The sequence below is a fragment of the Pelobates fuscus genome, chromosome 6, assembly GCF_036172605.1.
Source record: "Pelobates fuscus isolate aPelFus1 chromosome 6, aPelFus1.pri, whole genome shotgun sequence".
NCBI classification, from domain to species: domain Eukaryota; kingdom Metazoa; phylum Chordata; class Amphibia; order Anura; family Pelobatidae; genus Pelobates; species Pelobates fuscus.
Genome location: NC_086322.1, coordinates 206125864 through 206148982, shown reverse-complemented (window position 1 = coordinate 206148982; position 23119 = coordinate 206125864). Strand labels below are relative to the sequence as shown.

The window sequence follows — 23119 nt, the reverse complement described above, 5'->3', positions numbered from 1 at the left end:
TATGGGGCTGTAGTGGGAGGCATGGGGCTGAGAAAGGGGGCACGAGCTGAGAGGGGGAAAAAGGAGCATGGAAAGGGTGGTACAGAGCCTTACTAAGGGACCCGAGCCTGACTAAGGGACAGGGGATGGCTGAGGAGGGGGACAGGGATTGAGGAGGGGGGGGAGGGGCTGAGGAGGGGGGCAGGGGCTGAGGAGGGGGGCAGGGGCTGAGGAGGGGGACAGGGGCTGAGGAGGGGGGGCAGGGCTGAGGAGGGGACAGGGGCTGAGGAGGGGACATGGGCGAGGAGGGGACAGGGGCTGAGGAGGGGGGCAGGGCTGAGGAGGGGGGAAGAGAGGGGGCAGGGCTGAGGAGGGGGGCAGGGCTGAGGAGGGGGGGCAGGGCTGTGGAGGGGGAAGAGAAGGGGCAGGGCTGAGGAGGGGACAGGGGCTGAGGAGGGGGGGCAGGGCTGAGGAGGGGGGGGGGGAGAGGGGGCAGGGCTGAGGAGGGGGCAGGGGCTGAGGAGGGGGCACGGGCTGAGGAGGGGGGGCAGGGCTGAGGAGGGGGCAGGGGCTGAGGAGGGGGCACGGGCTGAGGAGGGGGGGCAGGGCTGAGGAGGGGGGAAGAGAGGGGGCAGGGCTGAGGAGGGGACAGGCACTGAGGAGGGGGCAGGGCTGAGGAGGGGGGAAGAGAGGGGGCAGGGCTGAGGACGGGGCAGGGGCTGAGGAGGGGGCAGGGGCTGAGGAGGGGGGGCAGGGCTGAGGAGGGGGGAAGAGAGGGGGCAGGGCTGAGGAGGGGACAGGCGCTGAGGAGGGGGAGGTAGGGCTGAGGAGGGGGGGGCAGGGCTGAGGAGGGGGGGGGAGAGGGGGCAGGGCTGAGGAGGGGGCAGGGGCTGAGGAGGGGGCACGGGCTGAGGAGGGGGGGCAGGGCTGAGGAGGGGGGAAGAGAGGGGGCAGGGCTGAGGAGGGGACAGGCACTGAGGAGGGGGCAGGGCTGAGGAGGGGGGAAGAGAGGGGGCAGGGCTGAGGAGGGGACAGGCGCTGAGGAGGGGGAGGTAGGGCTGAGGAGGGGGGAGGTAGGGCTGAGGAGGGGGAGGTAGGGCTAAGGAGAGGGTAAGGGGGGCAGTGCTGAGGAGGGGAATAAAAAAAAACTAAAGTGTATTTCCCCCTCCCTGAGTCTTACCTTAAGCCAGGGAGGGGTGGGCAGCAGCCAGCATACAGCAACAGTCACTGAAGTCTGGAGCCTGCAGTTAGTGGAGTCGGCCGGCCTCTGCTCTTCTCCCAGACTCCCCAGCGGTCCTGTGAGAAGAGCAGTGAAAGTCACGCCCCCTCCTCCTGACATCATCAGGAGAGGCCGGCCGACTCCACTGACTGTAGGCTACAGGAGGAGTGAGGTAAGTTGAAAAATCTGAGTCCTCAGCCAGAGGCAGGGGATTCAGATTTTCCTTTTTTGCTGGATGTGGGCAGCCCTGGCCCCTGGGTTTAGGGCGGCCTGGGGGGCAATTGCCTCCCTGCCCCCCTTCCCAGCCCGCCCCTGATTATACAAACTTATGTTTGAATTGTCTTTACTTTAAGGTAGCGATATTAGATGACATATCTGTAATCTGAATCACTAGTTAGATGCAGAGTGAAACTATTATTTATGGCATTCATGACACAAATTGCAGAATATTCCACTCTGATTATGCTTTATAAGCCTGTTATTCACATAGTTCTTTCATGAATTGTGTTAATAATAATCTCATTCTTAAACTGTGCATGTAATGTTAATGATATATTACAATCATCTAATTCTGTCACATAGTATTATTCAAAAGTCACTTACGATAGACAAGATACAATGGCTGCCTTTAATTGTCTAATCGTTACTGATTAGGTCAATTTTTACTTGTCGTTGGGAATCTTAATTTCACAGGATTAAGTTAAAGTAGTGGTAACTACAGAGAATGTAGCCTTTCCAAAGAATATTACTTTTTCACATCAATTACTAATTTTCTTTTTGTCACATCCTATTCTATGTGTATTGATCTTGCTTGAATTGTAATTTGGCAAATCATTGTCTCTTTTCAATTATGTCTAACCACAACCAAAATTGTAATCATTCTAAACTTTATCTGTAAATGTGCTGTACCTTTCTCTGATATTAGCATTAAATGTATTATCATTATTATTATTATTATTTTTATTATTTTTATTATTATTATTATTAGCCTCAGCCTTGGCGCTTTTTATCATTTATCACGTATTGACTATTTAATGTAATTTCGGAATTACCCCTATCTCTTATAATGACTTGTTTTATATACATCTGCCTGTCTGAAAGTAGCCGACAGGATTAAAGATTGAGAGTTGAACCATTATTTTATTTTATAGGTATGCATTAAATGAAATACAAATAATAATAATAAAAAAAAAATGTATGAATTTCCTGCATTTTATGCAAATTCTCAGCCTGTTCACCATAATGTGAAATTCTTCTACTAAATTAGGGATTAGCTAAATTTACTTAAGAGAAAAAACAGAAAATATTCAGGAACCAGACAAAAAAAAATTCCTAGAACCTGCTCACTAGTTGACACTCCAGAGGTGTCTGTGGGCTTAACCTTATCTTACAACAAACAATTAGAATGAGCACATAATCCCCAAAGAGTGAATACGTGCTATCTGGAATAAATGTTGCATCCTATATAGTATATTATTATTATTTATTATGTTATTATTTATATAGCGCCAACAAATTCCGCAGCGCTTTACAGTGGGTGGACGAACAAACATGTAGTTGTAACCAGACAAATTGAACACACAGGAACAGAGGGGTCGAGGGCCCTGCTCAATGAGCTTACATGCTAGAAGGAGTGGGGTAAAGTGACACAAAAGGTAAGGATAGTATTAGACTAATGACCGTTAGAAAAGAGGAATCGGTCGGGAGCTATTAACAGTTTAATTGATACGCTTTTACGAAGAAGTGTGTTTTTAATGATTTTTTGAAGGAGTGGAGACTGGGTGAGCATCTAATGGAGGAGGGAAGTGAGTTCCACAGATGAGAATTTGGTTTCTCATCTGCAGCAATTGACCAGATGCATTCAGTGTCTTCATTAAAATGGATGCTTTCATGGGATTTACAAAGCACCAGATTTAATAAAAATAAGGACCAAATGCACATTCACAAATTATTATTCGCTTGCCTTCTTTAAAACTGATTATAATTTTAAGTTCTATTTGCCTGTTGGCAAGACCGGTGCAAGTAATTTTGGCTACACAGCCAAAGACACATTTTGCCCCCCCCCACCCTCAAAATAATTATCTTCACATGTGTGTCTCTTAACCCCCCTTTTGAATCTTTCCTACTTTTGTGTTTCTTATCCCCTCTTTTAAATGTCTTGCCTTCTTTAGTATAGCTTATTGCCATTTGTATCTTACACCTCCTTTACCTTATCCCTAGTGTTCCATGTAGTGTGCCCCTTACTTCCTCCCAACCCCTTTATTTTTTTTGCCAATCTCTTTTTTATTGAGGTCTTATGGTAACATAGAAGCAAGAGTTCAGATGACATAATAAATAAACATTAGTTAAAACCATTCATGAACACATGAACAACATATACCAAGTTTCTTTAGGACAATAAGACAATATGAGCGTAAACTATATGAGAAAGAAAGTTGAGATAGTGGAGGGGTTGCAAGAGGCCATACTATCACAAGACTATGCTGTGTAATTCCAAGTGTACAATAGAGTAGGCCCTACTCTAAAACTTGTTAAAAGATTACAAATAATAAAACAGGTAGGTCTAAACAGTATCTTGCTCAACCGTTATATTTGTAATCATCTGTGTGTTAGAGCATTCACATGCTATGGGAACAATTGCCAGTAATACTGTGCACACCTGCAGCTTGCAGCCATCTAGTCACCATACCCATCTTCATTGCAGCATATTGCGAGGACTCGAAGTCGATAGGAATCTTGCCTCTCACTGCTGCCAAGATATGATTCTTGTCTGTGAGCGAGTGGCATTGGATTATTACATTCTGTCTGGGTTTGCTGATTCTGAAGCAGCCATCAAACATCAGCTTTTTCACGTAAATGTGTGGTAGTATTGTGGTAGTAAGACGCCGAAGATAGTGGGGAAATTCGGTCGGATTGATTTTGTCTTGAATGACTCTGATCTTAATAATAACGCACCAGTTACGATATTTGGCGAGATCCAGCTTAGTGAGTAATGCAGTGTGGAAAGACTGAAGTTTGAGTAGGTTTTCCTTGAGTCCCTGTACCTCCTGCCACACATCCAGGATATCCTCTTTGGAGGCTTGTACATGGTCAGTCAATGCTTTAAAAAGTTTGAGGATATCAAGTTTAGTAGCCTGAATGAATGCATCCCCATCTGGCGGTACTGTAGGGGTTTTCAGAGGCAGTATGAGCTTTGTGGGTTTCTCCGGAGTAATTTCAGAGCATGCGGAACAAGCATCTGGTTCTGGCATGGTCACTTTCATTTGGGCCTTGGGAAATGCAATAAGGCCCCCATATCTCTAGTCACTTCCGCATGAGATTTATGGGATCTTCAACCCAAAGTTGCTGTACTGTTTGGATGTCTCCTGTTAGTTAGCTATGTAAAAGATTACAAATAATAAAACAGGTAGGTCTAAACAGTATCATGCGCATAAGGGATGGGTTCAGAACCTCTAAGGAAGGCATGGAAACAAGCGTGGTGGCCTCAACAGTCGCATGAGCGGGTAGGCTCCAGGCCTACGGCGAGCTTTCCTCTCCATTTGAGAAAACACGAAAGGCATGGGCTGGTTCCCAGCACTGTCTGGTAGAGAAGGTAGAGCTAGATTTCTAATGGTTTTATCACCAACTTACAGCAGCTCAAGAAAATGGCATCCATGCTGCTCAGGTGTCAGGCATCAATCCGTTTACCAGCCCCTTTGTGTGTCTCTTACCCAGCCCCTTTTACCCCTTAAGGACCAAACTTCTGGAATAAAAGGGAATCATGACATGTCACACATGTCATGTGTCCTTAAGGGGTTAAGTGATTTACTCCTCTCAGTTTCTTTATATGTTGTTTCTCCCTATCAGCACCTTTGTGTGTTTCTCTTTCTCCATCCAGCCCCTTTGTATCTTTCTCCCCTTTCCAAGCCCTTCTGTGTATCTCTTTTGATTTGCAGCATTTGTTTCGGATTTCAGCTCTCCGGCTGTGGCCTAAAATACAAAATCCAGACATCCTGCAATAGGATGATTTTGTCATTGGACTTTAGTAGATTACCACATAAATGTCTGCCTAGGTGTGCCCTCCTTCTAATGCATGCTTACTCAGATTACTCAGTACTGTAAGTGGCTGGGCTGTTTTTTTTACACCGATAAAGAAGTATTTCCTGAAATTAAAGGGTGTTGATGAAAAGACAGGTTTCTGGTGCAGCATTCTGCAAAACATTGATTTTTAGTGCACAAACTATAAAGATTTGATCATACAAAAATACTGCACATTAATGAGGCAAAAACCTATAAAATGCATTTAAGTTGTATCGGTGCAACTTAAATGCATTTGCTTGTATGTCTGTAACCATTTTTTTTAATTTATCTCTCTCTATCTCTCTTTATCTGTCTGTCTATCGTTGTGCTCAAATATTTGCATACCCCCGCAGAAATTATGGCATTGATTTTTAAAATATGACTGATCATGCAAAAACAATGTATTTTATTGACGGATAGTTATCATATGAAGCCATTCATTATCACATTGTTGTTTGGATCCTTTTTAAATCATAATGATAACAGAAATCACCCAAATGGCCCTGATCAAAAGTGTACATACACTTGAATGTTTGACCTTGTAACAGACAAGCAAGGTGACACACACAGGTTAAAATGCCAATTGAAGATTAATTTCCCACATCTGTGTAACAGATAAGCAAGGTGACACACACAGGTTAAAATGCCAATTGAAGATTAATTTCCCACATCTGTGGCTTTTTAAATTGTAATTAGTGTTTGTGTATAAATAGTCAATTAGTTTGTTAGCTCTCGCATGGATGCACTGAGCAGGCTAGATACTGAACCATGGGGAGCAGAAAAGAACTAACAAAAGTAATGAAACTTTATAAAGATGGAAAAAAAATTAAAAAGATATCGAAAGACTTGGATATGCCAGTCAGTAATGTTCAATTACTTTTCAAGAAGTGAAAGAATTCTGGATCTCTTGTTACTAAGCCAAGGTCAGATAGACCAAGAAAGATTTCAGCCACAACTGCCAGAAGAATTGTTCGGGATACAATGAAAAAGAAACCCACATATAACCTTAGGAGAAATACAGGCTGATCTAGAAAAGGACGGTGTGATTGTTTCAAGGAGCAAAATACGACGATACTTGAACAAAAATGAGCTGCATGGTTGAGTTGACAGAAAGAAACCTTTACTGCGCCAATGCTGCAAAAAAGGTTACAATATGCCTGACAACACCTTGACATATTTATTTTATTTTTTATGGGATTCATATTCAACTGTATATATAAACAATACTTGGTATGTCTGGCATGTATATAAAACAAAGTGCTGCACAGCGCAGAAGATATATCCAATTCAAACAAAATCAGTGTATTAAATTTTGGCAAAGAAAGATCAATATTCCGACCTTTCAGTCTTTATCAAGATACAGCACAGTGCCCCAAGATACCTTATATAACAAAGAAAAAGACAGTAAATATTAATTACTAAGTGACTTAACCAATGCAAGTGTTAGCTGATAGTTCCCAGTCCCGGATAACCAAGAAGTGTGCGTTGTGTGCGGGTGCGTAATGACATTGTGCAACGCGTGACTGGTGGCAGGACGAGTGTGAGTCAGTGAGTGTGCTCATTTCTTGAATTGTGTATATGTATGTTTGCGTGTGTGTGTGTGTACACACACACACACACATATATATATATATATATATATATATACATACACACACACACACACACACACACAGTCATTGCAGGATGTATGTATTTAATTGTACTTTGCTATAAAATAATGTGTGACAATTTTGACAAGATGAAAAGACCTCACATGACATTATTTGTAAAGTTATATCCACAAACATGACCCAATTGAGATAAAATTAATGGAAATAAAATATGTTACTAGTAATCGGAAATGTAGAAAATTAATAAGCAAATCATTAGCAATTGATTCACACTTGTTTCTGTCACCAATTTTATAGATGCCAATTACTTACACTTACTGCTAAATATATTCAATTATTTAACTGTAAAATGCTGCAGAAAATGTTGGTGCTACATAAATGATAATAATATTAAACTGTATGCTATGAAATAAATAGATCCCTGTGATATATTTTGGGATACACTTTTAAAATTATTTTCTCAACATATTAAAAATTTCAAAAATATACCATATACTCTTATCAGCCACAGCATAAAACCATTGACTGGTAAAGTGGATAACATTGATTTTAACAGATTACAGGAGGTTTCATATTTTGCATACACTTTCTAAATAGATATATTAGGCAGCAAGTAAACAGTCAGTACCTGAATTCTATGTGTTGGAAACAGGAAAAATGGGCAAGCAAAAAGATCTGAGTGACTTTGACAAGGACCAGATAGTGATGTCTAGACAATGTGGTCAGAGCATCTCCAAAACGGGAAGTCTTGTGGGGTGTTCCTGGTATGCAGTGGTTAGTAGTTACCAGAAGTGGTGCATGGAAGGACAACTGGTGAGCCAGAGTCAGGGCGCCCAGAACTCATTGATACACATGGGGAGTGAAGGCTAGCATATCTGGTCCAATCACACAGAAGCAGTATAGCTCAAATTGATAGAAATCAAAAGGAGTGAGCTGCCACAAATCTGTGAATAATCTGTATTTATTCATGTCTTACAAAAACATTGCGGTCAAGGAAAGCCTTTTCATGTTTAATGAACAAATGCATAAATGCTCTCTTAGTTACCCAGTTTGGAAAGCTTATCCAACAATATTAAATCAAGGCTATGGATGGTTATGCTTCGAGAGTAATACTGATACATAGTTCTAAAAGTGGAGCAGTCATCAGGGATAGTCCATTGGTTTCCATGGCTACAGTCCCACATTAATAATCCTGTTCCGGAATGAATCTTAAGATATAACCCTCACATTGTTTAACTGTCTAATATTTTTATATTCTATTATAGATGGAGATATAAGATCAGAAGAATAACAGTGATACCTAGTGGCCACTAAAGGTAAGAAGACATGATTAAATATGGTGTATATGTTTTGTATGTTTTTAACTACACAATTAGATTTTTGTGTGCAGGATGAAAAATAGTTGTTCTTCTGAGCAAAAGTTTTGCTTAGTGCCTCTGACATTCAGCAAGGTGTCTGATTAGTTCAGCCAATGGCATGTCGAAATTGCATTTTTATATTTATAGATGCAAGTGCACTGCCCATGGATGGTGGCCAAAATTGACTGAACTAAACTCCTGCAGTATTTTGAGGGTTACTTACTTTTTTTCCAGCAGCTATATTAAATAAGGCAAAATAAAGAGCCGATGGGGTCAATATTACCTTCACATTATTTAAAGAAGGCTTTTCCTTTTCCCACGCTATACAAGCTCTGTCTGTGTGGAGCACTCATGAGGGAAAGATGGGTTATTCAAAGTGACTTTTTCACAGCCTTTTTTTGTGATCTGGTCCATTTTTATTTTAGATGTTTCTACTGGACTTCATGTTTATTTTTATTTGGCCTGTTTGGGGATGAACACAAGAAGTTGTGGAGTATGTAGGTGGGGGGACATTTAAAGGCACACTGTAGGCACTGTATCTGCTTCATCTCATTAAACTGGTTATAGTGTCTGGAGTCCCCTGGTACCATCATTTCTTTCAGCATTAAACAGTTTTTAATGTTTAAATGCTAAACAAGAGTCCCCGGCACTCCATCCCCTCTGTGCTGCTTTGTCTAATAAGGAAGTATTAGCCTGAGCAGCAATGGGCAGCTGTGATTGGCTGAGAGTGTCAGCTGACTACTTTTAGCCTGTAGGAGCTCCAACTGACGGTATGAATGAGTATGAAAACAAGGCAGTGTGTAATCTCTGCCTTAGCTACACATACAGAAGGGGCTGGACTGTGGGTGGCCAGGGACTCTTATTTTGTGGCACACTGCACAAACATGGTGCAACACTGAATGGAGGGACAGTGTCAGGGCACTCCAGGCACTATAACCAATTCAAAGAGATGAAATGGTTATAGTGACTACAGTGTCCCTTTAAGGACTCATGAGGGATGAACAATGGCATGTCCAATTCCATTTCTATTTAGACACACCTATTGCCCATGAGTGGGTGCTTGTACTATTCACCCCATCATGGGATTATGAGGGGGCACCATGCCCACACTTCATTATCTTATTTAAAACACCACTGTGATTCTTTAAAATTAAGCATGGTGTTGGTCCCTTGGGGTATCTATGGCACCATCCCTGGGTCTTTGTCACAGTGCCCTCTATTGGTTGTACATAGCTAGTCACCAATATGTCTAAATATGTTTTGCATATATTTTAATAAGATCGTAATGGAAACAGAATGTTCTATGTTCCCCTAACTGAGCTTCCTTTACAAATGTATTTTTCTATTGTGGTATATGGTTCCCCATAAGATTAGGTTTCATTATATTAAGTGTGTCATCATAAGTCTAATGTAATGTCAAAAGGGCAGACTATAGACTAGCCCTTGGTATAAATAAAGTATTGTGTGTTAGTTCCATTAGGAACTATGTGCACTGCCTGGTTCTTTCAGGGATTTTAATAGCAGATGTTCAGGACCTTCTTTCTGATTGCATGAATTGGAGGAACATTATCAATAAGCTGTGGCTTCTGATAGTAAAAAATATTTTTACTGCTTCTATATATAGATCTTGATAAAGACCCTGAAGGTTCAAAACATTGATGTAGAGGTGATGATTACTTTTTCAAATATATTTGGAAAACCAAGAGAGTGCTCCTGTTTTGACTTTTGTTTATACTGTTTGCTGGGAAGCACCCTGGTAAATTTACTGTTTGTGTTTTTGTTGGGGTTGAATGCCAGAGTTTGGACATTTGGATATATATATATATATATATATATATATATATAGTTCTCACAAAAGTGAGTACACCCCTCACATTTTTGTAAATAGTTTATTATATATTTTTATTTGACAACACTAAAGAAATGACACTCAATGCTACAATGTAAAGTAGTAAGTGTACAGCCTGTATAACAGTGTACATTTTCTGTCCCCTCAAAATAACTCAACACTCAACACACAGCCATTAATGTCTAAACCACTGGCAACAAAAGTAGAAATGTCCAAACTGGGCTCAAAGTGTCAACATTATTTTCCAGCTCTACCTTAACCCTCATGGGCATGGAGTTCACCAGAGCTTCATAGGTTACCACTGGAGTCCTCTTCCACTCCTCCATGACAACATCACGGAGCTGGTGGATGTTAGAGACTTTGAGCACCCCCACATTTATAGGAAACACATGGGCTGGGCAGCAACATTGTAACATGGCTGTGTGATAAAAAAGCAAATACAAATACACAAAAATAAGTCCTGCACTCAGACTCCCACTACTCTTCAGCAGCAGCAATGACTATACACATTAGCTCCAATACATACAATAAAAACCAAAGAAAAGAGTTACCTGCACACTACCCCAAATCCCTATGCTTATTTAGACAAATTTATTTTTTTTGTTTCACTCCAATGACCATTAGCTGTAAGCCCACGCACCACGCCAAGGCAAACATCTTAGGTTGGTCCTACACTAACAAGTCACCTTGCTTCCTTCAGCTTTAGGCAAACAAATCTCTAATGAGACGTGTATTTATATTTGCTTTTGTATCACACAGCCATGTTACAATGTTGCCGCCCTACCTATATGTTCCCTTTTATAGGTTAATAAGTATGTAGGGGATTAGAAAATACCCCTCTCTGTCTCAGATTTTTTTGCCTGATGCTGAAGGAAGAAAGGTGGTCCAGTCATGGCGTGGGATCTTTAGCTTTCAGCTCCTCTGGCTGCAAGCTGACTTCACTCTTCTCCTCTCACGAGCTGTGTTGGAACATTATCATGGTAACACACTGCAATGCTGCACACAGCCTGCTCGCGGGAGGAACAATATGCCTCCCATGTCCTCCTTCCCACCTCTTCTGCATGAAGTGCCTGGAGACTGCTGAGGGATATCTTTGATCTCCCCACTAGCTGGGAAGGCAGACGTGGAGGTCGGCTTTGTATGCTGAATACACACACATACACACGCACACACACACACACACAGACTGCTGAATACACACACACATACTACTAAATACACACAGATTGTGGTGAGGGTGCAGTGTGTGTATGAAAGGGAGCAGTGTCTGTATGATAGGGAGCAGTGAGTGTGGGGTGCGGTGTGGGTGAGGAGGTGCAGTGTACTGTGTGTGGGAGATGCAGTGTGTGTGTGTGAGGGGTGGTGTATGTTTGTGAGGAGGTGCAGTGTGTGTCAGCAGATGCAGTGTGTGTGTGTGTGTAAGGGGGTGTAGAGTTTACCAAGTACATACTATGTCTAGGATTTAAGTTTATTTTAATAGTCACAGGTTACAAAATACAGGAGTAAAATAAAATTCCATTGTGTAACAATTGGTATGTTTGTCTAGAAAGCATAATAGCCATCACAGAAAACAAAATTGCCACACAAAAGTATGGATTTATATAAAGTAGACATCATAGGCTGTTTACCTGAGGGTATTCTGAAACCATTTGTTTCCTGTTTTATTTTTTTACATACATGCATATAAGGTCTTTTTTAATGTGTATTTCATAAATCGCATATGTTCTATTCCTGTACAAAACCAATATTGTGTTCAGCAGCATCTGCTGAATGCAACAGTGTCCCTATTGTATGCCTTTCTCATTATTCTGTGAAGCTACAATGCCATACAAGAGACCAAACTGTTTCTAGACAGGCTATTTCAGTTTCTATCCAAATACCAAAGTGCTTGATGCAAATGGTGTGCTTAAAAGTGAATATAATATAGATATAGCAGCTACCACACAATGTGAGTATCTCCCTAACGTCACATAAAATCATACAATGTACAACAAATGGGCTGGGTAGTTACCTCTACCACAAATGCATATAATGGAGCACTTACAAAGATAGACACTTACCCTCATGCAATAATTGATATGAAATGCAGCAAAAGCTAGACAAAAATGAGAAGTTTCTAGTCTGATATAATAAGTATTTTTGTGTGTGTTATATACATATATTACGCACTCACATGAAATAGAGCCAGATATGGACAGGCTCAAATCACGCATTTAGATGTGTTCTTAAGGGACAATAACCCTCTTCTGTCTATTTCAGATGTACTCAAAAGAGAAATAAAGAAAAGAAAGCAGCATATTCTAGTGTAGTACAGTACAAAAAAGAATGAGTACCATGTGCAAGTATATAGCCTGCTCACCTTATTTAGAGCCTATGTAGCCTGGTCCTAGGTTTTCCAACATATGAGTTTTTGTAGGGAGACACTACCCTTCTTTATGTTGGGAAGCAGATATAATGCTGAAGTTCACCAGACTTTAGTATTGTTGAGCAACACATATTTATTAAGCTATATTAAAATGTGATAAAATCAGATAAATAAAAACATAAATCCTTCATTTACAAAGTTCTCAGGAGCTCCAAACATGATTGTTATTTATTTTGTATTTGGGCAGTGGAATGTCCCTTTAAGTATAGATGGCTTAATGAGTTATATTTAAATAAAAAAAGTTGGACTTTTGTGGAAAGAGCCCTTCTAATGGTATAAGGTTAAAGAGAGACCACATACTACTAGAATAATAATCTTTACTTCAATGCTGTTTGTTTTATTTTCTTAAAGCAACTTTTTAACTATTACCTAAGAGTACAACAATTGTAAACGCAAATCATATGCTATAAAATCTACTATTACGAACAAACAAAAAACATTTCAACACATTTCAAAATAAAAACTGTAGTATTTAGTGTTGCTGAAGAGTGCTTTTAAAAGGTAGCAGTAATTCATAGGAAAATTATATTTTGTTTTCATTCATGGCCCATTACATGTTATACAATGAGTAGAGTGCAGAGAAGATATTAAGGCAGATGATTTTGATGTAATTTTGACACATTTGTAAGGTTCAAACTACAGTATGAAATGTGAGCATGAAATGTGAATCAAAGGTAATCCAACAGAATAAAAGGACATGAATGCATTTTCAAGATAAATTTTAACTAATGTTTAAAATTGCTAACTGCAACGTAGATTAAAATTGGATGGCATGCTGAAGTGCTAAATTATCTGTAATGGTACTCTAATATATTTGCCAGTGCTTTGTGGATGAATATTGGATTTTTCAATTATTTTCATGTCTTTAAAAAGTTTTAACTTATGAAATATCTGCAATGTAAACCTAATAGATTTACAACAAAATGCTTACAGGGTTATTCAGTAAAGTGAGAATTCTAAAATAAAAAAACAACCCGTATAGCTTTTCTTTGCCAAAAGCATGTTATACAGTTTAAAGGTTGTTTAAACATTGTATTCAGTTATACACAGTCAAACTATTGATTTGAGTTGCAAACTTTTTTTCACTGCAAGGTATCTATTATATCTCTTTACATTTCTTCAGAGTGAGTATAAATGTAGCCTCTCTCTTCTCCCTGAGAGAGATGGATAAGAGGTGTCTAAGGCGACTATAGGAATTGTTTGCCTTTTGCAATTGTAATCTGCAGATATGGCAAAATAAGGGATACCATAGAATGCCTAAGACAATGCTGGACATTAAAGTAAAAAACATTTTCAATTTTCATTCTTTGCATATACACTTTTTCTGATTTTCAACCAATACCAGATTTCAGTAAAACTAGCATGTTTATTTACTAAAGTGAGAATTCAAAGTGAATTCCAAATGATTTAAATGACAACATAGTTAGTTTAGAGATTTTTTTTCCAGTTCAGCTATTCTGACATTAAATTTTAAATTAACTTTGAGTTCATTTTGAATTATTACTTTAGTTGATAAACCTATAAAATAACTTAAGTTAAAAAAAAAGTGGCTCATGCCAAGTGGAGACAGACACTTCAGTCAATAAAGATGAGAGTAGAAATAAAATTAAGCTGCATCCAAACTCGTTTAGCGTTTTTCTCTCACGAGACACCAAATTAAAATATGTGAAAGTACTGTATTTCAGACATAGCCTACAAAATAATAAAGGGATTACTGGAGTGATTTAATAGTTTAGTGAACTTACCCTCCCTCCAAAATGCGGAAAACCTATAATGGGCTTTGTCAATCTGTTGACTTTATATTTTCCATTAGAGGTGAGATGCATTCCAGAGGCATTTGGAAGATTGATTTTTATCCAGCATACAATTTTAAGTTTTACAAAACTGCTGATACCTTTAGTATATCTCTCCTTAAGGCACTTTGTACATAGATCCAGATCAGATTGCTTCAAAGGAGGGGAGTGCCATTGCCATTTAGGCACAATGCTATTTTACGCAGAGCTGGTTACGTTAGGCTCTGGATAAAGTGAACAAGTTTTTACTCCACGTGGTGCCCAGCAGTAAAGTAGAGCATCGGGAAGCCATCGGGCAGGCTGCCAATGCTCTGCCTGTGCTGAGTGCCTCTAGGGGTCAAAGCACTCAGTGAAGAAAATAAGAATTTTTTTTTAAATCATTAAAAAAATTTAAATAAATTAATAATATATATATATATATATATATATATATATATATATATATATATATATATATAAACTCCCAGCCATGTGGCTCCCAAGATGGTGCTGCCTTTCTAAAGGCAGTGCATCATGGGGCTTCTGGGAGTGTCCCTAGCCTACCTCATCGTAGAGGCAGACTAGGGACATCCAATCAGAGTTTGCCCCTAGAATAATATTTATTCTACCTATGATCCCCATTTGTCTGATCAGGTCAATATTAGTAAATGTTGACTCTGATCAGTGTAGATCTGCCTCTCTTAACTTGTATTTTAGTGAGAGAGGGAGAGAGTTCTGTGTTTTATGAGATTTAGGTAGTTTTAGGTAGGGATTTGTAAAATTGTGAGACCCAAAGGCTCTTATCAAAACCATTAACCCCTATCTTGCTAGTGATCACTGTAATCACTGGCTCTTGCTCAGTAGCACCTTTTTGCTGTCTGTGCATTTTTATAGGGGTTCATTTTTTTGTGATTTTTTTATTTTGTGAGACCCAAAAGCTCTTTTTAGAGCTATTAACCCATATCCTGTCAGTGATCATCAGCTCTTGCACAGCAGCACTTGTTTTGCTGTCTGTGCATTTTTTTAAGGGGTTAATCTTTTTTAGTGTTTTTTTTTTTTTTTTTTATGTATCTGTGGCTGCCAGTCCCCCTGAGAAGGAGGAGACATGCTGCTCCAGCTGGCAGTACTGCTGAGGAGTGAGTTTTGCCTCATCACCAGAAGCCAGATATCCCACCCTTAACTGCAAATCCTGGCATCAATGTGGATGTCGCATGATTTAGCCCTCAGCAGTTTGTGGAGGTGTTTCTGGGCGATGATGTATTGGGGAACATTGTCGCCCAAACTAATTTATATGCCCATCAGATCCGTGTTGCAAAGCCTGACTTTTTTGGCATAGCTGCAATGGGCCCCCCATCGATGTGTCAGAATTTAAACAAATCTGGGCATTGACTATGCTGATGGGCATCATAAAGAAGCCCTCCATCCACTCCTACTGGAGCAGTAGCCTCATCTGCTCTACCCCCATTTACTCCTAGTGTATGTCGAGGAAGAGGTATGAAATGATTCTACATTTCATGCACTTCAGCAACAAAAGCTTGTGTCCCCCAAGGGAGCAACCTCAGTTTGACAGACTGTATAAAATCTGCCCCCTGATTACCCACTTTGCTGCCAGTTTTGCAGAGGCTTATACACCTGGAAGGAATATATGTGTGGGTGAATCCCTGATAAAGGGAAGGCTGGAATTCAAGCAGTATATTTCCTCCAAGCGCTCCAGGTATGGTGTAAAGGTGTATAAACTCTGTGATAGCGAGACTGGGTATACTCAGGCCTTCCGGGTGTACAAGGGAAAGGATACCCACCTTGACCCTACAAGTTGCTCAAAACATATGGGAACTAGTGGCACGATGGTCTGGGACCCAATATTCCCCCTGATGAACAAAGGGTACCACTTATACAGAATTTTTTTTATACAAGTGTCCCTTTTTTCAAGCTATTATATTGTTTTGATACAGTAGCTTGCAGTACAATAAAAAAGAACCGCGCAGGTTTCCCAAGACAACATGAACGCACCCGGCTACGAAGGGGGGAGACCTAAGCTCTGTGCCAAGAGGAGCTGTTGGCAGTTTAGCACAGAGACAAGAAGGATGTGTACCTTCTTACCGCCATCCAAACTGAGAGGACTGTGGAGGTCTCTGTATGTGGCAGAGCTGAGAGCACAAGGAAGCCAGTGTGCATCAAGGCCTATAACCGGCATAAGGGTGGGGTTGATCTAGCAGATCAGCTGCTGCAGCCCTACATAATTATATGGAAGACAAGGGCCAGTTACAAAAAGGTTGCAATCTACTTAACGTTTTTTTGTTGTTCAAAAAAGCAAACCCCGGAATGCAACTGAGCTTTTTACAGTTTCAGCTCCAGAACATTTCAGGGATTTTGTACCGTGATGCACCTGCTCTCCAGGCGGTGATGGGAGAGAGAGCAGAGTTGGGGCTACACATTTTATTTTTAAAATCTCCCCTACTGCGGCAAAGCCGAATTCCCCCAAAAAGATGCAGAGTCTGTTTTAAGAGGGGGTAGATAAAGGATACTGTATATTACTTTCCTGATTGCCCTGGACAGCCTGGACTCTGCATTGGGGACTGCTTCAAACGATACCACACACTGGTCCATTTAAAAAAAAAAAAAAGTAACATTTGCAGGTTTTTTTGGTTACGTTTACCCTATGTATGGGGGGCATGGGTGTACTCAGGAGGCCTTGCAGAAAATAACCTGGAGTGTTTTCTTGCAATAACCAACAACAGGCTCTCCTAAATTGGGGTTGCTGGCATTTCGGATCTGGACTGCCCGTATGGGTGGGACCAGTCTGATATGTTTCAGAGATGTTCTCTCTGTAATGGCACAAGATGAGCAAAAAACAGCTTGAGAACTGAACGGGGACCCACCGAAGGGCAGGCTATTTCAGCTGCTGCCCGTTCTCAGTATTCTCTTGCGACCCATTTTTTGCGCTCCACAAGTTTAACCCCTTAAGGACCAAACTTCTGGAATAAAAGGGAATCATGACATGTCACACATGTCATGTGTCCTTAAGGGGTTAAAGGGATAATCCAGACGTGGACCCCTTGCTCACGGTGCCTAGGGAGATATCAGCTATGCCTCACTGATGATGCCTAACAAGGCTGAAACGATCGTCTGGGGTTGCTGGCATTTCGGATCTGGACTGCCCGTATAGGTGGAACCAGTCTGATATGTTTCAGAGATGTTCTCTCTGTAATTGCACAAGATGAGCAAAAAACAGCTTGAGAACTGAGCGGGGACCCACCGAAGGGCAGGCTATTTCAGCTGCTGCCCGTTCTCAGTATTCTCTTGCAACCCATTTTTTGCTCTCCTAAATCACAGTCAAATCGCAATGCGTGTGTAAAAATGAAAATTGAAAAATAACCACCACACATTTTCTCTAATTTTTTGGGGCTAAAACGGTTGCATCAAAGCACTCCATAAACAATACCTTGGGGTGTCTATGTTTCAAATATATACACTTTAATGGCAATAAATAAAACTGGGGTACGTGATAAGCCCCAAACTAAAGGTAGGCCTATCAGAAGAAATACACTCAATTTCAACTCAAGCGACAAGTCATACAATTGTAACTACAATTGAACCTTCTCAAAATCCTGGCAAACCTATGCATGGGGGGCATGGTTGTACTCAGGAGGCCTTGCAGAAAACAACCTGGGGTGTTTTCTTGCAATACCAACAACAGGCTCTCCTAAATCACAGTCAAAAAGCAATGTATGTGTAAAAATGAAAATGGAAAAATTACCACCACACATTTTCTCAAATTTTTTCTGACTAAAATGATTGCATCAAAGGCATCAAAATACTACATATACAATAACTCAGGGTGTCAACTATTCAAATATATGCACACTCATGGCAAGAAAATAAATTGGGATATGTAAAAATGCCCCGAAAAAGAAGATAGGCAAAGAAGATATGTAAAATTTGAAAAACACATCAGACGTTTGGCATTGCACACACCCCAAACAACCCAACAAACCTATGCATAGGTGGTACCACTGTACTCAGGAGATGTTGGTGAACACATATTGGGATTTTCTTTGGCAGGAACACCTAACAAGAGCTGAGAATCCATGCCTTAAATAAAATGTGTGTGAAAAATAACACAAACAAATAACTACCCAAAAGTTTGACAAAGACTGGTGATAGAATTAGTGCATGGAAAGTGTTAAAATACCACCATCTGAAATACCCTAGGGTGTCTACTTTTCAAAAATATATGGTTTGATGGGGGTAAATTACATTGGCCAGCTTTAAAAATTTCCCAAACAGGGCATGGGTGCATGATGACCAGCTGTGAAAATTCCAAATTGGAAAACTGAAATGTGCACCCTCCAAATAAGGTATTTTAGCCCCCAGAGAACCCAACACACCTGTACATGGGTGGTATCACTGTACAAATGAGATGTTGCTGAACACATATGGGGGTGTTCTTTGGCAGTAACACCTAACAGGAGCCGAAAATCAATGCCTAAAGTAGAATGTGTGTGGAAAAATAACACAAGCAAATGACTACCCAAACATTTGACAAAGACTGGTGGTAGAATTAGTGCATGGAAAGTGTTAAAATACCACCATTTGAAATACCCTAGGGTGTCTACTTTTCAGAAATATATGGTTTGATAGGAGCAAATGACATTGGCCAAGTAAAGAAATGTCCCAAATATGACGTGGGTGTGTTATGACCAGCATATTTTATAATATTTTTATAGTACATTATATGATATGATGAAAATAATTGTATCTTTAGAAAGACCATTAAACTGTATATAATATGTGTGAGTTAAACACAAACACAGCAGAAATTTAAAAAGAGCCCTGGTCCTTAACGGTAAAAAAAAATTGAAAAATGGGGTTGAACTAAGGGGTTAAATACTATAACTGGGAGAATAAAAGAAAAATTTGAATAAATTAATCTACTAGCCAGCAGTGTGATGAACTAAAAAGGCAAAAAACTAAAATAAAAATGCTCAGTTAGTGGACTTTAGAACGTGAAAATGTAGCATAATGTCTGATATGAATGCATGCATCTTATCCATTCTCACATAAAAGATTAATTATGAAAGAATGATTTATAGCCTATTGCCATAACTCTAGATGGCTGAGTAAGAAGCAGATGTAAGAAAATTAATTTCTGTTATTTCTGCTCTTGTAAAATTATTTATAACGCACACTATGTATATTGCATACATTTTATATTTAGATAAACATGAATACATTGTAAGTAGACTAAATAACAAATAAAAAGGTAAAAAAAAAAGGTTGCTTATTTTAAACATAGAAATTTAAATGCAGAATTAGTCTGCTAAGAGGTTATAGATTAAATTATAGATATATTCAAGGTCAGTTCTGGAGTTTGTGAGTTTGCAAAACAAAACATAACAGCATAACAGTCAAGTATAAATAATTTTATAAAAAAGCTTGGCAGGGTGCTGTTCTATAATAATCTAATTAAGAAGAAATACCTTACAAAATATTTAGTTTGCTTATAATAATGTCAAAAGAAATTCATAAATGCATATATAAAGAATAAAATAACTACATAGCCAAATGAGATTACTGCTTTATAAGCTACAATAATGTGCAACTGTGTTAGAATTAAATATATACACATATGGACACAGGTATTGGGACACACTTCTTAATGATTGCATTCAGGTGTTTCAATAAGACCCATTGTCACAGCTGTATAAAATCAACCACCTAGTCATGCAATCTGCATTTACAAATAAGGCCCATAAATATATAGTTGGATGAGTTTGGTATGGAAAAACATGGATGGCCCCCATCGAACACCTTTTCGAAGAACTGGAACCGAGATTGGAAGAGAGGCAGTCTTATCCAACATCCGTGCCTAGCCTCACAAATGCTCTAATGGATAAATAGGCAAAGATTCCCACAGAAGCATGCCACAATCTTGTGAAAAGCTTTTGCAGAAGAGTGGATGCTATAATAGCTGCAAAGGGAGGACCAACTACAAATTAATGTATTTAGAATGCAATGTGATAAAAGTCCTTGTTGGTGTAATGGTCAGGTGTCCCAATACTTTTATACACATAGTGCATTTAAACGTATCTACAAAAAAAGTTATTGCCCACATATTGCTGATATCATCTCATGTTCATTAACCAATATGAAATAAGTAAGTTGATTTACTGATGTCCGCTTGTGTCATTGGGAATTTAGAATATTTGTGTGGTTTGTAATTTGTAATTTAATGGCATAGCAGTGAAACTGTCAGTGTCATAGTGAAACTGGTAATTAATCATTTGCTATTACCCAACAATACTGCCACAATGTAGCATTATGCATTTACAATATAATTCTTAAAGTGATTTGATTTTTGTTCTTCATGTGCTAGCTTATTTTAGCCACAAAAAAAAAATCAATATGCTTAGCAATATTTGGGGTATTGTTCTCAAAATTAAACATAAAGAGGAAGATTAGAGTGTACTAATTGGATTTTTAGGTTCTTGTAACAATGTTTCACCATATAAAACTTAACTTTTATTAATGTAGTTAAAAAAATATAACACATTTACCTAATAAATAGTACATATTATCACCCATATGAATAGGATTAGAGTGTACTAATTGGATTTTTAGGTTCTTGTAACAATGTTTCACCATATAAAACTTAACTTTTATTAATGTAGTTAAAAAAATAACACATTTACCTAATACATAGTATATATTATCACCCATACGAATAAAAATTTACATGATAATAAGAAAAAAGAAAATAATGAAAATACAAAAAGTTAATCAAAATAAGCATTCATGGAAAGGAGGACTATCTCCTTAGTATTGCTACAGAGTGGAGCAAATGTCAATAACACCCTACCTCAACACAGTGGAACAAGTAACTAGTACTGGCTACTACAATGATGGGTATAGCACTGCTAGTATTATAAAGAGAGATTTTCCTGTCTGTGCCTTCGAGGGCACCTTGATAAAAGGGGGATTATCGCCTAAATATTACTAAAAATTAGAGCAAATAAAGTAACACACTAAATCTGATAAATTGAGAAAGTGATTGGCATTTGTCCCTACAGTAATTAGTGTAACTCAGCTGATGTGGCTATTTTTAGTTCCCTGTATGTGCTTTCTCAATGGCTGAGAGGATTCTCTGTATAATTAATATCCATGCCCTTTTCAAAGAACGATGTTAAAATTGTGCTAGCAATAGAACAATGTGGATCCTATCTAAATCTATACGATAACTGCTGCTCCTTTCTGCAGCCTTGTAACTATTTTTGCAGGATACCACTGAGCCCCCGACACACACGTTTCGCCGCCAGGCTCATCAGAGGGGAACCAGCTTTAGTAAGTAGCCGGTATTAATAGGATAAAATGACTTCTGATATGTCCAATTCAAATTTGTTTAGAAGAAGAGATTAACCAATCCGTCTCTATACATATCACATCATTCTCAATGGTTAACTTGCTGGGTAAATTGAACACATTAGTAATAACATATCAGAAGAAGTTAATATCCAGTCTACGTGGCAGTTGCCTGCATTACTAGAAACACAAAAATGGTTTTAATTAAATTTCAATTGTAATTGCGAACTTTATTAACAAAGAATGCCTTATGATAAGCATTGCTAAGAGTAATGTTTTTATTTTACTCAACATTTTGGTTCATACTTATAAGATGTGTTAAAAATAATACAACTTATGGTATTATTATAGTAGGATCTATAAGTTAGTTATACTGATTATCACAGATTTATACAATGTATTACATGTACGAGGAATAATTCCTGAACCGTAAGACATTATTAAAAGGCAATGGGTCAACCTTGTGATGAATATTATGGTTCTCTCTCTCTAGGTTGTTAGGAGCAATAATTGATGATATTGTTCCTACACTGGGTATCTGTACATTAATTTTATTACATGACAGGAGGCTTCCTATTTTGCATAACTTTCTTTACTTATGCCTCCAGCAGCACAAGTCAAACAATCAAAACAATACTTTAAACCAATCAGAGTCCAGCATAGTATGCATATAAATCCCTGACAGGCATCTCATTTCCTCTTTGTTTGCTGCTCCAGCCAGGCACAGGTCAGAGTAATTTGTTCTCTGCTCATTCTATTTATTAGGATAATTCATTTACACTGTTTCTTAGATTGTCTCATTTACATCATCTGAGATTGTTAGATTGCTTTATTTCCCCTTCTCTCACTATCTCTCCGCTTTTATACTGAACCTCCCTTTCTACTTGCCCCCTATTGCAGCTAACCTGCTTTTCCCTGTCACCTTTCTCCATGATCGCGGCAGTTTACCGCGATCGCGACTATCTTGCAGGGAAGGGGGACTTTTTGGAGGGTACAGCGGGAGGTGGGAGTCTGGGATTCTGTTTGCCGCCCTGCGAGCCGTGATCCCAGTCCACGATCACGAGCCGCGCCGGCATTATTTGCATGCGTACGGCAGCCATCTTGGATCTCGCGGACCGTGAGATCCAGGTCGGGCATCTTTTCTCCTACCAGATCGTGATTCACATGGTTAACTTGCTGGGTAAATTGAACACATTAGTAATAACATATCAGAAGAAGTTAATATCCAGTCTACGTGGCAGTTGCCTGCATTACTGCCTGCATTACTAGAAACACAAAAATGGTTTTAATTCAATTTCAATTGTAATTGCGAACTTTATTAACAAAGAATGCCTTATGATAAGCATTGCTAAGAGTAATGTTTTTATTTTACTCAACATTTTGGTTCATACTTATAAGGTGTGTTCATAATAATACAACTTATGGTATTATTATAGTAGGATCTATAAGTTAGTTATACCGATTAGCATAGATTTATTCAATGTAT

The 23119-nt window shown here is 39.2% G+C and overlaps 1 protein-coding gene across 1 annotated transcript in view; it reads left to right on the top strand.

Moving 5' to 3' along the window:
• NPFFR2 (neuropeptide FF receptor 2) overlaps window positions 1-23119 on the top strand; it is a 424393-nt gene that overhangs the window by 255516 nt on the left and 145758 nt on the right. Inside the window, exon 2 of the mRNA XM_063425315.1 lies at window positions 8136-8186. The gene's annotated coding sequence lies outside the window, so the exon portion shown is untranslated. The remainder of the gene's footprint in view (window positions 1-8135; window positions 8187-23119) is intronic.